We start from the raw sequence: 17,392 nt of genomic DNA, 5'->3' as shown, positions 1-17,392 counted from the left end.
AAGAAATGTCATAAAAGATGTATACCTGAAATAAAACAGAAGTTCAAAGGGATTATTTCCCTTTTAAGGGAAATGAGAAAAGGTATGCGAATGGTCTGTAATAGACAGATATTGATCAGGATATTATAAATATTTGGAAGAAAATTGGATATATCTGCCAAAACCTTATCCATTTTCTTCTGTTCCTCTATTACTCCATTTTTCCTCCTCCTCACTCTTCTTTGGATTTCAACGTCCAATTTACAATATTAATGATGCAGTGTTTCTAATAGTAAATCAATGATTTTTCTGGGCTTAGAATGTTTAGTGAAACAGCAGACTGACTTCATTCAACTCTAATATATCCTCATTATCAATATAAAAATGTACTTCCATTTTTAAAAAGCATGCCCATTGTCATTTAAAATTTGCACTTTAATAAGTGGGTTTTTGCCATTGAGATTGTTAATAAACTAAAAATTGAAAATCTCTATCTTCACTTAGAGCATTACAAATTATTATATAGCTTTAATTTTATTGTATGGTATTGTAATTATGTGACTATAAATGTTTAAGGGGGGACCTTCAAGATGGCAGAGGAGTAAGACGTGGAGATCACCTTCCCTCCCCACAAACACATCAAAAATGCATCTACATGTGGAACAACTCCTACGGAACTCCTACTGAACTCTGGCAGAAGACCTCAGACCTCCCAAAAGGCAAGAAACTCCCCACGTACCTGGGTAGGGCAAAAGAAAAAAGAAAGTACAGAGACAAAAGAATAGGGACGGGACCTGTAACTCTGGGAGGGAGCAGTGAAGGAGGACAAGTTTCTACGCACTAGGAAACCCCTTCACTGATGGAGATAGGAGGATGGGTGAGGGCAAAGCCTCAGAACGACAGAGGAGAGCACAGCAACAGGGGTGCAGAGGGTAAAGCGGAGAGATTCCTGCCAGAGGATCAGTGCCGACCAGCACTCACCAGCCTGAGACCCTTGTCTGCTCACCCACCAGAGCAGGTGGGGGCTGGGAGGTGAGGCTCGAGCTTTGGAGGTCAGACCCCAGGGAGAGAACTGGGGTTGGCTGCGTGAAGACAGCCTGAACGGGGCTAGTGCGCCACAACTAGCCCGGAGGGAGTCAGGGAAAAAGCCTGGAACTGCCTAAGAGGCGAAAGACCATTTTTTGGGGGTGTGCGAGGAGAGTTGATTCCTTCCCCATATGCCCACAGAAGGCAGAGCACCGCCTAAGCGAGCTCCAGAGACAGGCGCAAGCCACGGCTTATCAGCTCAGACACCAGAGACGGCATGAATCGCTAACGCTGCTGCTGCCACCACCAAGAATCCTGTGTGCGAGCACAGGTCAATACACACACCCCTCCCTGGGAGCCTGTGCAGCAAGCCACTGCCAAGGTCCCGAGATACAGGAACAACTTCCCCGGGAGAACACACAGCACGCCACAGGCTGTTGCAATGTCACACAGGTCTCTGGCACCGCAGGCTTGCCCCGCATTCCATCCCCCTCCTCCTCCCAGCCTGAGAAAGCAAGAGACCCTAATCAGCCACTGCTTTAACGCCCTCCTGTCCAGGCAGGGAACAGATGCCTTAGGGCGGCCAACACACAGGGGAGGGTCAAAACCAAAGCTGAACCCCAGGAGCTGTGCAAACAAAGAAGAGAAAGGGAAATATCTCTGTGCAGCCGCAGGACCAGCAGATTAAATCCCCACAGTCAACTTGATGAACCCTGCATCTGTGGAATACCTGAATAGACAATGAAATATCCCAAAATTGAGGCAGTGGACTTTGAGAGCAACTGTAGACTTGAGGTTTGTGGTCTGCTACCGATTTGTTTCTGATTTTTATATTTAACTTAGCTTAGATTTTAGTGCTTGTTATCATTGGTGGATATATTTATTGGTTTGGATGCTCTCTCCTTTTTATTTTAATTTTTTATTTTATTTATTTTATTTTATTATTTTTTAAATTTATTATTGATTTTATTTTTTAATTTAATTTTATTTTCCTTCCTTTTTTCTTCTTCCTATTCTTCTGGGCCGTGTGACTGACAGGGTCTTGGTGCTCCAGCCGGGTATCAGGCCTAAGCCTCTGAGGTGGGAGAGCAGAGTCCAGGACATTGGACCACCAGAGACCTCCTGGCCCCATGTAATACCAATCGGTGAGAGCTCCCCCAGAGATCTCTGTCTCAACACAAAGACCCAGCTCCACCCAACGGCCAGCAAGCTCCAGTGCTGGATGCCCCATGCCAAACAACTAGCAAGACAGGAACACAACCCCACTCATTAGCAGAGAGACTGCCAAAAATCATAATAAGTTCACAGATACCCAAAAACACACCACTGGATGCAGGAAGGACCACCCAAAACACAAGATCCAGTCCCACCCACCAGAATACAGGCACCAGTCCCCTCCAACAGGAAGCTTACACTAGCCACTGAACCAACCTTACCCACTGGGGGTAGACACCAAAAACAACGGGAACTACAAACATGCAGCCTGCTAAAAGTATACCCCAAACACAGAGAGGTAAACAAAATGAGAAGACAGAGAAATATACAGCAGATAAAAAGCAAGGTAAAACCCCACCAAACCATACAAATGAAGAAGTAGGCAGTCTACCTAAAAAGGAATTCAGAATAATGATAGTAAAGATGATCCAAAATCTTGGAAATAGAATGGAGAAAATACAAGAACGTTTAACAAGGATCTAAAAGAACTAAAGAGCAAACAAACAATGATGAATAACACAATAAATGAAATTAAAAATTCACTAGAAGGAATTAAGAGCAGAATAACTGAGGCAGAAGAACAGATAAGTGACCTGGAAGATAAAATAGTGGAAATAACTGCCGCAGAGCAGAATAAAGAAAAAAGAAAAAAAGAATTGAGGGGGTGGGGCTTCCCTGGTGGCGCAGTGGTTGAGAGTCCGCCTGCCGATGCAGGGGACACGGGTTCATGCCCCGGTCCAGGAAGATCCCACGTGCCGCGGAGCGGCAGGGCCCGTGAGCCATGGCCTCTAAGCCTGCAAGTCCGGAGCCTGTGCTCCACAATGGGAGAGGCCACAACAGTGAGAGGTCCGCGTACCACAAAAAAAAAAAAAAAAAAGGAATTGAGGGCGGTCTCAGAGACTTCTGGGACAAGATTAAACGCACCAACATTCGAACTGTAGGGCTCCCAGAAGAAGAGAAAAAGAAAGGGTCTGAGAAAACATTTGAAGAGATTATAGTTGAAAACTTCCCTAACATGGGAAAGGAAGCAGTCAATCAAGTCCAGGAAGTGCAGAGAGTTCCATACAGGAAAAACACACCAAGACACATACTAATCACACTTTCAAACATTAAATACAAAGACAAAATATTAAAAGCAACAAGGCTAAAGCAACAAATAACATACAAGGGAATCCCCAAAAGGTTAACAACTGATCTTTCAGCAGAAATTCTGCAAGCAAGAAGGGAGTGGCAGGACATATTTAAAGTGGAGAAACAGAAAAAACTACAACAAAATTACTCTACCCAGCAAGGATCTCATTCATATTCAACAGAGAAATTAAAATCTTTACACACAGGCAAATGCTAAGAGAATTCAGCACCACCAAACCAACTCTACAACAAATGTTAAAGGAACTTCTCTAGGCAGGAAACACAAGAGAAGGAAAAGACCTACAATAACAAACCCAAAACAATTAAGAAAATGGTAATAGGAACATACATATCGATAATTGCCTTAAATGTCAATGGATTAAATGCTCCCACAAAAAGACATAGACTGGCTGAATGCATACAAAAACAAGACCTATATATATACTGTCTACAAGAGACCCATTTCAGACCGAGGGACACATACAGACTGAAAGTGAGGGTATGGGAAAAGATATTCCATGCCAATGGAAATCAAAAGAAAGCTGGAGTAGCAATACTCCAGATAAAATACACTTTAAAATACAGACTATTACAAGAGTAAAAGAAGGACATTGCATAAAGGTCAAGGGATTAATCCAAAAACAAGATATAACAATTGAAAATATTTATACACCAAATACAGGAGCACCTCAATACATGAGGCAAATGCTAACAGCCTTAAGAAGGGAAATTGACAGTAACATAATAACAGTAGGGAACTTTAAAACCACACTTTCACCAATGGACAGATCATCAAAAATGAAAATAAAAAAAGAAACACAAGCTTTAAATGACATATTAGAAAAGATGGACTTAATTGATATTTATAGGGCATTCCATCCAAACACAGCAGCATACACTTTCTTCTCAACTGCTCACAGAACAGTCTGCAGAATAGATCATATCTTGCATCACAAATCAAGCATTGGTAAACTTAAGAAAACTGAAATTGTATCAAGCATCTTTTCTCACCACAACGCTATAAGATTAGATATCAATTACAGGAAAAAAACTGTAAAAAAATACAAACACATGGAGGCTAAATAATACGCTACTAAATAACCAAGAGCTCACAGAAGAAATCAAAGAGGAAATCAAAAAATACCTAGAATCAAATGACAATGAAAACACAACGACCCAAACCTATGAGATGCAGCAAAAGCAGTTCTAACAGAGAAGTTTATAGCAATAAAATCCTACCTCAGGAAACAAGAAAAATCTCAACTAAACAACCTAAAATTACACTAAAGCAATTAGAGGCAGAAAAACAAAAAAACCCCAAAGTTAGCTGAAGGAAAGAAATAATAAAGATCAGATCAGAAATAAATGAAAAAGAAATGAAGGAAACGATAGCAAAGATCAATAAAACTAAAAGCTGGTTCTTTGAGAAAATAAACAAAATTAATAAACCATTACCCAGACTCATCAAGAAAAAAAAGGGAGAAGACTCAAATCAATAGAATTAGAAATGAAAAAGGAGAATAACAACTGACACCGCAGAAATACAAAAGATCATGAGAGATTATTACAAGTAACTATATGCCAAAACAATGGACAACCTGGACGAAATGGACAAATTCTTAGAAAAGCACAACGTTCCAAGACTGAACCAGGAAGAGATAGAAAATATGAACAGACCAATCACAAGCACTGAAATTGAAAAAGTGTTTAAAAAACTTCCAATAAACAAAAGCCCAGGACGAGACGGCTTCACAGGCAAATTCTATAAAACATTTAGAGAAGAGCTAACACCCATCTTTCTCAAACTCTTCCAAAATACAGCAGAGGGAGGTACACTCCCGAACTCATTCTATACGGCCACCATCACCATGAAACCAAAACCAGATAAAGATGTAACAAGGAAAGAAAACTACATGCCAATATCACTGATGGACATAGATGCAAAAATCCTCAAAAATATACTAGCAAACAGAATCCAACAGCACATCAAAAGGATCATACATGATGATCAAGTGGGGTTTATCCCAGGAAAGCAAGAATTCTTCAATATACGCAAATCAATCAATGTGATACACCATAATAACAAATTGAAAGAGAAAAACCATGTGATCATCTCAATAGATACAGAGAAAGCTTTCGACAAATTCAACACCCATTTATGTTAAAAACCCTGCAGAAAGTAGGCATAGAGGGAACTTTCCTCAATATAATAAAGGCCATATATGACAAACCCACAGCCAACATCGTCCTCAATGGTGAAAAACTGAAACCATTTCCACTAAGATCAGGAACAAGACAAGGTTGCCCACTCTCACCATTATTATTCAACACAGTTTTGGAAGTTTTAGCCACAGCGATCAGAGAAGAAAAAGAAATAAAAGGAATCCAAATCAGAAAAGAAGAAGTAAAGTTGTCACTGTTTGCAGATGACAATTTAATACTATACATAGAGAATCCTAAAGATGCTACCAGAAAACTACTAGAGCTAATCAATGAATTCGGTAAATAGCAGGATACAAAATTAATGCACAGAAATCTCTTGCAATCCTATAAACTAATGATGAAAAATCTGAACAGTGATATTAAGAAAACACTCCCATTTACTACTGCAACGAAAAGAATAAAATATCTAGGAATAAACCTACCTAACGAGACAAAAGATCTGTACTCAGAAAATTATAAGACACTGATGAAAGAAATTAAAGATGATACAAATAGATGGAGAGATATACCATGTTCTTGGATTGGAAGAATCAACATTGTGAAAATGACTCTACTACTCAAAGCAATCTACAGATTCAATGCAATCCGTATCAAATTACCACTGGCATTTTTCACAGAACTAGAACAAAAACTTTCACAATTTGTATGGAAACAGAAAAGACCACGAATAGCCAAAGCAATCTTGAGAAAGAAAAATGGAGCTGGAGGAATCAGGCTCCCTGACTTCAGACTATACTACAAAGCTACAGTAATCAAGACAGTATGGTACTGGCACAAAAACAGAAATATAGATCAATGGAACAGGATAGAAAGCCCAAAGATAAACCCACGCACATATGGCCACCTTATCTTTGATAAAGGAGGCAAAAATATACAGTGGAGAAAAGAGAGCCTCTTCAATAAGTGGTGCTCGGAAAACTGGATAGCTACATGTAAAAGAATGAAATTAGAACACTACCTAACACCATACACAAGAATAAAATCAAAACGGATTAAAGACCTAAATGTAAGGCCAGACACAATCAAACTCTTAGAGGAACACATAGGCAGAACACTCTATGACATAAAACACAACAAGATCGTTTTTGACCCACCTCCTAGAGACATGGAAATAAAAACAAAAATAAACAAATGGGACCTAATGAAACTTCAAAGCTTTTGCACAGCAACGGAAACCATAAACAAGACCGAAAGACAACCCTCAGAATGGGAGAAAATATTTGCAAATGAATCAATGGACAAAGGATTAATCTCCAAAATTTACAAGCAGCTCATGCAGCTCAATAACAAAAAAACAAACAACCCAATCCAAAAATGGGCAGAAGACCTAAATAGACATTTCTCCAAAGAAGATATACAGATGGCCAACAAATAGATGAAAGGATAATCAACATCATTAATCATTAGAGAAATGCAAATCAAAACTACAATGAGATATCATCTCACACCAGTCAAAATGGCCATCGTCAAAAAATCTACAAACAGTAAATGCTGGAGAGGGTGTGGAGAAAAGGGAACCCTCTTGCACTGTTGGTGGGAATGTAAATTGATACTGCCTCTATGGAGAACAGTATGGAGGTTCCTTAAAAAAAACCAGAGGTACCATACAACCCAGCAATCCCATTACTGGGCATATACTCTGAGAAAACCATAATTCAAAAAAAGTCATGTACCGCAATGTTCATTGCAGCTCTATTTACAATAGCCAGGACATGGAAGCAACCTAAGTGTCCATCAACAGATGAATGGAAAGGAAGATGTGTCACATATATACAATGGAATATTACTCAGCCATTAAGAGAAACGAAATTGAGTTATTTGTAGTGAGGTGGATGGACCTAGAGTCTGTCATACAGAGTGAAGTAAATCAGAAAGAGAAAAACAAGTACCGTATGCTAACACATATATATGGAATCTAAAAAACAAAAACAAAAATGGTCATGAAGAACCTAGGGACAAGACGGGAATAAAGAGGCAAACCTACCAGAGAATGGACTTGAGGATATGGGGAGGGGGAAGGGTAAGCTGGGATAAAGCGAGAGAGAGGCATGGACATATATACACTACCAAACGTAAGGCAGATAGCTAGTGGGAAGCAGCCGCATAGCACAGGGAGATCAGCTAGGTGTTTTGTGACCACCTAGAACGGTGGGATAGGGAGGGTGGGAGGGAGGAAGATGCAAGAGGGAAGAGATATGGGGATATATGTATATGTATAACTGATTCACTTTGTTATAAAGCAGAAACTAACACACCATTGTAAAGCAATTATACTCCAATAAAGATGTTTAGAAAAAAAAAAATCTTCCAACAAAGACAAGTCCAGGACAGATGGCTTCAAAGACAAATTCTATCAAACATTTAGAGAAGAGCTAACACCTTTCCTTTTCAAACTCTTCCAAAATATAGCAGACGGAGGAAGAGTCCCAAATTCATTCTACAAGACCACCATCACCCTGATACCAAAAGCAGACAAAGATGTCACAAAAAAAGAAAACTATAGGCCAATATCACAGATGAACATAGATGCAAAAATCCTCAACAAAATACTAGCAAACGGAATCCAACAGCACATTAAAACGATCATACATCATAATCAAGTGTAGTTTATCCCAGGAATGCAAGGATTCTTCAATATACACAAATCAATCATTGTGATACACCATGTTAACGAACTGAAGGCTAAAAACCATATGATAATCTCAGTAGATGCAGAAAAGTTTTGACAAAATTCGACACATATTTATGATAAACTCTCCTGAATGTAGGCATAGAGGGAACTTACCTCAAATTAATTAAGGCCATATATGACAAGCCCACAGCCAACACTGTTCTCTATGGTGAAACCCTGAAACCATTTACTCTAAGATCAGGAACAAGACAAGGTTGCTCACTCTCACCACTATTATTCAACATAATTTTGGAAGTTTTAGCCATGGCAACCAGAGAAGACAAAGAAATAAAAAAAATCCAAATCACAAAAGAAAAAGTAAAACTGCCATTGTTTGCAGATGCCATGATATTATACCGAGAGAATCCTAAAGATGCTACCAGAAAAGTACTAAAGCTAATCAATGAATTTGGTAAAGTAGAAGGATACAAAATTAATGCACAGAAATCTGTGGCATTCCTATACACTGAAGACGAAAAATCTGAAAGAGAAATTAAGGAAACACTCCCATCTACCATGCAACAAAAAGAATAAAATGCGTAGGAATAAACCTGCCTAAGGAGGTAAAAAAACTGTACTCAGAAAACTATAAGACACTGACGGAAGAAATTAAAGATGATATAAACAGATGGAGAGATATATCATGTTCTTGGATTGGAAGAATTAATATTGTGAAAATGACTATATTCCTCAAAGCAACCTACAGATTCAATGCAATTCCTATCAAATTACCAATGGCATTTTTCACAGAACTAGTTCAAAAAGTTTCACAATTTTTATGGAAACACAAAAGACCCCGAATAGCCAAAGCAATCTTGAGAAAGAAAAATAGAGCTGGAGAAGTCAGGCTCCCAGACTTCAGACTATACTACAAAGCTACAGTAATCAAGACAGTATAGTACTGGCACAAAAACAGAAACATAGATCAATGGAACAGGATAGAAAGCCCAGAGAGAAAACCACACCCATATGGTCACCTTATCTTCGATAAAGAAGGCAAGAATATACAATGCAGAAAAGACAGCCTCTTCAATAAGTGGTGCTGGGAAAACTGGACAGCCACATGTAAAAGAATGAAATTAGAACACTTCCTAACACCACACACAAAAATAAACTCAAAATGGATTAAAGACCTAAATGGAAGACCAGATTCTATCAAACTCCTAGAGGAAAACATAGGCAGAACAGTCTATGACATAAATCACAGCAAGATCCCTTTTGACCCACCTCCTAGAGAAATGGAAATAAAAAAAAAATAAACAAATGGGACCCAATGAAACTTAAAAGCTTTTGCACAGCAAGGGGAACCATAACCAGACAAAAAGGCAACACTCAGAATGAGAGAAAATATTTGCAAACAAAGCAACTGACAAAGGATTAATCTCCAAAATATACAAGCAGCTCATGTAGCTCAATATCAAAGAAACAACACAATCCAAATATGGGCCAAACACCTAAAAAGACATTTCTCCAAAGAAGATATAGATATTGCCAGCAAACGCATGAAAGGATGCTCCACATCACTAATAATTAGAGAAATGAAAATCAAAACCACAATGAGGTATCACCTCACACCGGTCAGAATGGCCAACATCAAAAAATCTACAAACAATAAATGCTGGAGAGGGTGTGGAGAAAAGGGAACCCTCTTGCACTGTTGGTGGGAATGTAAATTAATACAGCCACTATGGAGAACAGTATGGAGGTTCCTTAGAAAACTAAAAATAGAACTACCATATGACCCAGCAATACCACTACTGGACATATACTCTGAGAAAACCGTAATTCAAAAAGAGACATGTACCCCAATGTTCATTGCAGCACTATTTACAATGGCCAGGACGTGGAAGCAACGTAAATGTCCATCGACAGATGAATGGGTAAAGAAGATGTGGCACATATATACAATGGAATGTTACTCAGCTATAAAAAGAAACGAAATTGAGTTATTTGTAGTGAGGTGGATGGACCCAGAGTCTGTCATACAGAGTGAAGTCAGAAAGTGAAAAACAAATACCATATGCTAACACATATATATGGAATCTAAAAAAAAGGTTCTGAAGAACCTAGGGGCAGGACAGTTATAAAGACGCAGATGTAGAGAATGGACTTGAGGACACGGGGAGGGGGAAGGGTAGGCTGGGACAAAGTGAGAGAGTGGCATGGACATATATACACTACCAAATGTAAAATAGGTAGCTAGTGGGAAGCAGCTGCATATCATAGGGAGATCAGTTCAGTGCTTTGTTACCACCTAGAGGAGTGGGATAGGGAGGCACAACAGGGAGGGGATATGGGGATACATGTATACATATAGCTGATTCACTTTGTTATACAGTGAAACTAACACACAATTGTAAAGCAATTATGCTCCAATAAAGATGTTTAAAAAAAAGTTTAAATCCATGTGTAGTATATTTACTTTTTATTTTTAGTATCCAGACTGTGACTGGATATAAATGCTTTAAAATACTTAAAGAATTCAAGAAATAAATTTATTAAAAGAAATTTTGGAGCACACTTCAGTAGGAAGCTCATTCACTGAAGACTAAAAAAGGTTTTAAAAATTATTTTGACAAAATTAAATATTATACGAACATTTGAACTTCTGATGGGAAACAAAAAGTTACAGTTGGGGTTTTCAGTTCATCATCCAGCTGACTTTTGTGAGTACTTAGCACCCACCTGGTAACATACAAAGAACTAAAGAATATTTGCGTTTAGGGGTCATGGTCTTTGACTCTACAGTAATGACATACTGAAGAAGTATTACCTATATTGGTCCACAATACAGCCATGCAGTCTGCCAGAATCAATCTCAGTTCCAGTGGCTATTAGTTTTGTGGCCTTTGCCAAGTCTTATCACCTCTCCAAGCTTCATTTTTCTCAGCTATAGTAAAAACTTATACTCATAATGCTATATGAGACAATACAGGTAAAGTTTTTGCAAAATATCTAGGACATAGAAAACGCTTAGTATATATTAGCTGCTATAATTCACCATTAACAAGGTATTTTGTGTATCTGTTAAACACATGCCCTTTCTCATCACACATTCCTGTTTGTTTCCAAAAGAATATTTCAACTTGAAGAGAATAAAAAGTATATGTGTAATATTAAAGATTGACTCATAAATATTAAATTATTGTTTGAAGCAGTATATTCAGTTTAACTGAGCTATAATTATTACATTCCCAATCTTTTATGCATATAAATGTGTGTGATAATTCTTTCCTTGATATAAAGATATGCATGTAGTGTGCCTGAAAATATAGAATTATCATTCAGTGGTGTTCAATTTATGGAGAACTCAATTCACAGTTTCTTTTAAAACTCTGATTTCTTTCTTCAGGTGGCTGGCCTTATGGACAATATATTATACACCATACATCCCTACCATTGCTGGATGGCCTGGTTCACCAACAGTTCAAATTAAGATAATGCAGTCTAAGAGTTAAGAGAATGAATTGATTTGATAGTGCTCTATTAAATCAATTTAGGCTACCATAAAAGTAGCTGTAAAAGAATTTTCAGTACTTTATTGTTGTTAGAATTCTATAACTAGTATCTCTTGAGAAAACTGCAGTTTCCTCTAGATCAATATATAAATCTGTGTGGTATTCCAAATCCTGTTTCTGCCAGTTTCAACTTAGAGGCTATAGGCTTTCCTTGAGCTAAAATCCAATAGAATATAATGCTTTCCCTATCCAAGATTCTCAAGGAATGCACCTTCTGGAGAACTGAGACATTTTGTTCTATCCATTTTATTTTAGCAGGTGTTCAATAAAACTTTTCTGAATTATTCTATTTACATTCCAATTCACAAATGACTATTAAACTAGAGATTTAGCTGAGATTGTAGATTTCAATAATGTAGGCTGCAAACTCAAATGCCAGGTCCAGGCAGGTAATATCCATGATTAAATTGTTCTTTTTAGATGATTTGGGGAATTTTTATTTTTGCCTCATTTAAATGGTGATAACTGCTCTTCAGCTTATTTCAAGTATTATCAGTCAGGAATATGGTTTTCTCAGATATGACATCTGAAGATATGAAATAACATGTCCAGATTTTTATGGGAAATATTTAAAATGTTATCTAAATGTAACAAAACAAAGGGATGCAGTTTGTTAGTGTATTTTTGCTTTGTTTTTTGGGTTTTTTCTGTTTTTCTTTTTTTTTCCGGGAGGGGAGGTTGCTGGAGCAAATCAGCCCCCAGTGCTGGATAAGACGTCATCTCAGTGAATCGATGCTTTTATGAGTTTCACGATTGGCATGTTAGATATTGTTTTCCTTGAAAATCCTCCCATATTTACTCTCTTGGTTGATATCTTGAACAATACAACCAGTAAAACTCAACCTCAAGATATGACTGTCTAGTCATTATACATTGAAGACTTTCATAACCCTATGCAAATAGATCACTTAAGGCCATAAATGGAAGGAAAGAGTAGTTTACAAATAAATGGTTTTCAATGACAATCTGAATTTCAAAACCTTACTGGAAAACAAACATGGCAGAAAATATAAAGAATGTGGGAGTTTGGACATAGCAAACAGTGTTATAGCCTTTAAAAATCGACCCTTCATATAACTGATTCACTGTGCTGTATCGCAGAAACTAACACAACATTGTAAAGCAGCTATACTTCAATAAAAATTATTTTTAAAAACGAAATGCTACACATGACATATTCCAATAAAAAAAAAAGGTAAACCCTTCTATCACAGGTTGGAGCTTAATCAATAAATGGGAATAATTATAACATATGGCAAAGAAAACAAACGAAGTTTTTCAGCACTGCATATAAGGATCATGAGAATTCAATTTCTTGGCAACATCTAATTAGGATGCAACCTGCCGCTCAGCTCCTCCTTGAATGTGTTATGATGATAAACCATCAGAGTAAAAGAGCATATGGGTCTCATTCACTCATTTAATAAACATGTATTTCTGGGCCAAACATTAGACTTAGTGCTGAAAATGTATCAGCGAACCCTCCCCGTGGCCCCAGAAAGGGTCTCTATTCTTGAAACAGCTGATGCTGACAAAAATATAAATGTGGGTAATGTGAAGGTTTGTCTTTATGTCTTCTTTCTAAGGGCTCAGTTATGGAAACAACACTATTTTTTTTAACCTCAGAATAATTTCACCTGAGAGATGGTTCAATTTTATACATGCCTACAACCAAATAGAGCATTATTTTTCTTCTAAATTTATATAGGAAGTTGGTTAAATTTAGAAATTTGTTAGTGATTATGACAAGACATTTTGTTTTTGGAAAATACACATCAAGATAAAGAATGTTTTCAGAGAGTTGAAATGGATCTAATGATTGAGAGGTTGCTTCCAGAGCCATAGCTCTTCTGGAGTTCTGGAAGTTCAAGAAATGCAAATGGCTAGCTACGTGGATTCTTTCTGTGCTTAATGTAATTCTTAATTTAGATCCTAATATAAATATGTAATAATATAATAAGCTGTATAAATATTTGAGAACAAAACATGGTACAAGGTATGTCACACTAATTTTCTATGATCAGTCAAAATTTAAACCTGAGTTCCATTCTTTATAGACTGGTGGAAAGGGAATCTCAGTCACTATTTCCTCCATCACCACCCCCTGGGAAAGTAAAGGCTTTTTAAGTCCTGGACCAAGAATGATGTCCCAGGTTTTTGAAGCAATGGAGCCACCAGCTTCCAGGTGATTTTTCCTTGTCAAAGTCTGTATCATCCCTTTGAAGCCAGAGGCTATCAACTTCCATATCAAGTATAAACAAGGAAGATTGTAATAAAAATTTTTGAAAATATTCCTTTATATTTTCAGTGTGTTTTCCTCCTGAATTAAGTTTTTTAGTAGGACATTATAAAACAAGTAGATGCTTCAAATAAGCCACTATTTTACTTGGTGCATGGCACATTTATTCACTAACCAATAATTAGCACACACCTGTTTTTTTTGCAAGCAGGAAAAAAAAATCCTTGCACAAATGGATTTTCTGTTTAGTCAGTAGAAGCAGAAAAAACCCAATCATTAAGCAATTACATAAGAAAAAAAAAAAGATTTGGGCTTCCCTGGTGGTGCAGTGGTTGAGAGTCCGCCTGCCGATGCAGGGGACACGGGTTTGTGCCCCGGTCCGGGAAGATCCCACATGCCGCGGAGCGGCTGGGCCCGTGAGCCATGGCCGCTAAGCCTGCGCGTCCGGAGCCTGTGCTCCGCAACGGGAGAGGCCACAACAGTGAGAGGCCCGCGTACCACAAAAAAAAAAAAAAAAGAAAGAAAAAGGAAATATACAGTATATATAAAGGTATATAAATTATGAAAAAAATATAAAGAACCGCAAGGAGAAAAGGAGAGCTGGGAGTGTGTGCAATTATATATAGGGTGGAAAAGAAAGATCTTACAGAAAAGATGATATTTGAGCAGAGACTAGAAGATGTGAAGGAATAAGTCTTGTAGATATCAAGAAGAGGATTCTGGCTAGAGGGTAAGTAAGAATAAAAGGCCCTAAGGCAGGTCTGTGTTTAATATAGTCAAAGAATATCAAGGAAGCAAGTATAGCTTTGAACATAAAAGGCAGAGGGGAAAGTTTTGGGAGATAAGGGCAGAAGTGCTGTTGAGCCCAATCATGTAGGACTCATATGCCTCTGAAAGTACAGTGACTTTTGTGCTGAGGAGGTTGGGGAGCTATTTGGAGGGTTTCAACATATGAAGTAACCTCTCCTGATTTGTTTTAAAATTATCACTCTGTGGACTGTGCTGAAAATAAACTACGGGTGCCAAGCATGTATAAGGAAGTCAGTCAGGCTTTTGCACTACTCCAGGTGAAATATACTGGGAGCATCTAAAAGTCTGGTAGCAGCAGAGGTGGTTAAATAGTGAGGGTGGAGCTGACAGCACTTGTCAAAGTACTGAATGTCGTGTGAAATAATGCTGGGGATGAAGGATGATTCGGCATTTTAGCCTGAGCAACTTGAAGTCGTGGGAAGGGAAGGGATCAGTTCAGGGCATATTAAGTTGAGATGTTTATCAGACTTTCAAATTGAAATGTCTAATAGGCCAAAGTTACACAAGTCTGGCTATGTGAGAAGTGGTCTGGACTAGAGATATAAACTTGGCACACAGCCAGATTTCACATATGTTTATTGAATCAGTGAGTAAATATCCATATAGGGATAAGTTAATTCTGTAGTAACTTATCCAGTATTGGATAGCAAATAATAACATAGCTATGTGCCATGCTACTGCTGGCTAGAGGGGATTTTATGTTGCCGGCTTTATGTTTTTAGATGCTGGCCAAGACTTTGTTTTAACAACATATAAGGGAATCTGCCTGGATCATGAGCAGGAAGTGAATCATTTACATCTCTGACTCTAGCCTTAGGATACAGTCTGAGAGATGGGATTAGAAAGTGAAATTGTTTTGAGCACACTGCCAATATGATTTTCACAAAAGAAATTTCAATTTATAGTCCTAGTAGGAGAGCACTCACTTCTTTCTGTACCTTAGCCAGGACTTGGTTTTATTGTTCTTGTTTTTGCTCATTTATCACTAAGTTAACAAGGAAAAGTTATTCATTAAGACAATAAGTGATGAGGATACCTCCTTTACTATAAACACTCAGCAAATGTGTAATAATATGTCTTAGTCATCTCAGGCTACCATATCAAAATACCATAAACTGGATGACTTATGCAACAGAAATTTATTTCTCACAGTTCTGGATGCTGGGAAGTCTAAGATCAAGCTGTTAGCTGATTCAGTTCCTGGTGAGAAATCTCTTCCTGGCTTGTAGATGGCCAACTTCTCTCTATGTCCTCACCTCCTCACCAGGGCCTTTCTTCGGTGTTCTCACTTGGAAAGGGAGAGTTCTCTCTCTCTTCCTCTTTGTATAAGGCCACTAATCCCATCATGAGGGCCCATCCTTATGATCTAATCTAACCCTAATTATTTCCCAAAGGCCTCGTTTCTAAATATCATTGCATTGGGTATTATGCCTTCAACATATGAATTTTGAGGAGAGGCAAATCTTCAATCCATAACAATGAGTAAAAGAAAAAAAGTAAAAAAATGAACACATTTTTCAATGATAAAAGGATAGAAAAGCAAAGAGGAAAAATGGCTAATGCATGATCTTGATGAGCTTTAGACCAGAATTAGGCAGAAGGGGCTGTGATCTGATCTCTAGAAGGGAGATTGGGGATTTAAAGGACCTCATAGACAGGGGAGAATGGAGTTTTGGCCACTTCTTGAAATCAAGGGCTTGTCTGGAGTTTCTCATCCTGAAACTTCCTCCCCTACACCATACACTGTTTGTTCTCTGTGTTCCCCTTTTTCTGTTTGCTTACTTTTTTCTTTCTTTCCTTATTTTTTTAGTATGAGATGATCATTTTTCCATAAAACTCTATTTATGAAAAATCTTTGAGGTATGGGACAAAGTTGGTTTCCTGCAGAGAACTGCATTTCTTCTTCTAGGAGAGAATACCAATGCTGGATCATTTAAACTAATTTCTTCCCATGAGTGTTTTTAGAGCACCACATGGTATATATTTGGTCCAAAAAACTGGCTGAGACTCACTAGTTCCAACTTCTCAGAGACTTCCCCCCATCCTCTTCCTCCTGTTCTTCTTAATAAATAGACTGGAAATAACAGATTATTCTTGTATTTCTGTTTGTGGTAGAATGGTTTTACTTTTGTTTTCCCTTTTGTACTAATTTTGTAGACTTTCTATTCCCAGCTTCATGGATCAAGACTCTTTATACATCATCCAACTTGTGTGGGCCCTCTTGCTTCCTATGTACTCTGAGACTGTGCAAACCAAACTCAAGGTCACATTGTTTAGCAAACGTCTTTAGACTGAGAAACCTGACACAAGGCTCTCTTATCTGACTATGTTCCCACCTTCGCTTACTCTTTTAATCTGAGAATTACTTTCATTCCCGCTAGCTCATTAATTCATGAAAAGATTTTTAAAATTTATATTCTAGATGTTAGTCGATGTCAATGGGACAATACAGACGTTTAGCCCATTATATTACTAGACAGAATCCTAAATTTAGAAGGAGAAAATCATTTTATTGGTATCTGCCTCAACATTTTCTTTAAGGACAAATATAGTCCAGTTTTCCTTTGGGAAAGGAATGAT

This window comes from Monodon monoceros, unplaced genomic scaffold, assembly GCF_005190385.1.
Source record: "Monodon monoceros isolate NGI ecotype Baffin Bay Population unplaced genomic scaffold, NGI_Narwhal_1 Super_Scaffold_19, whole genome shotgun sequence".
Classification (NCBI taxonomy): domain Eukaryota; kingdom Metazoa; phylum Chordata; class Mammalia; order Artiodactyla; family Monodontidae; genus Monodon; species Monodon monoceros.
The sequence above is the reverse complement of the archived record's forward strand: the minus strand, read 5'-3'. Positions refer to the sequence as shown.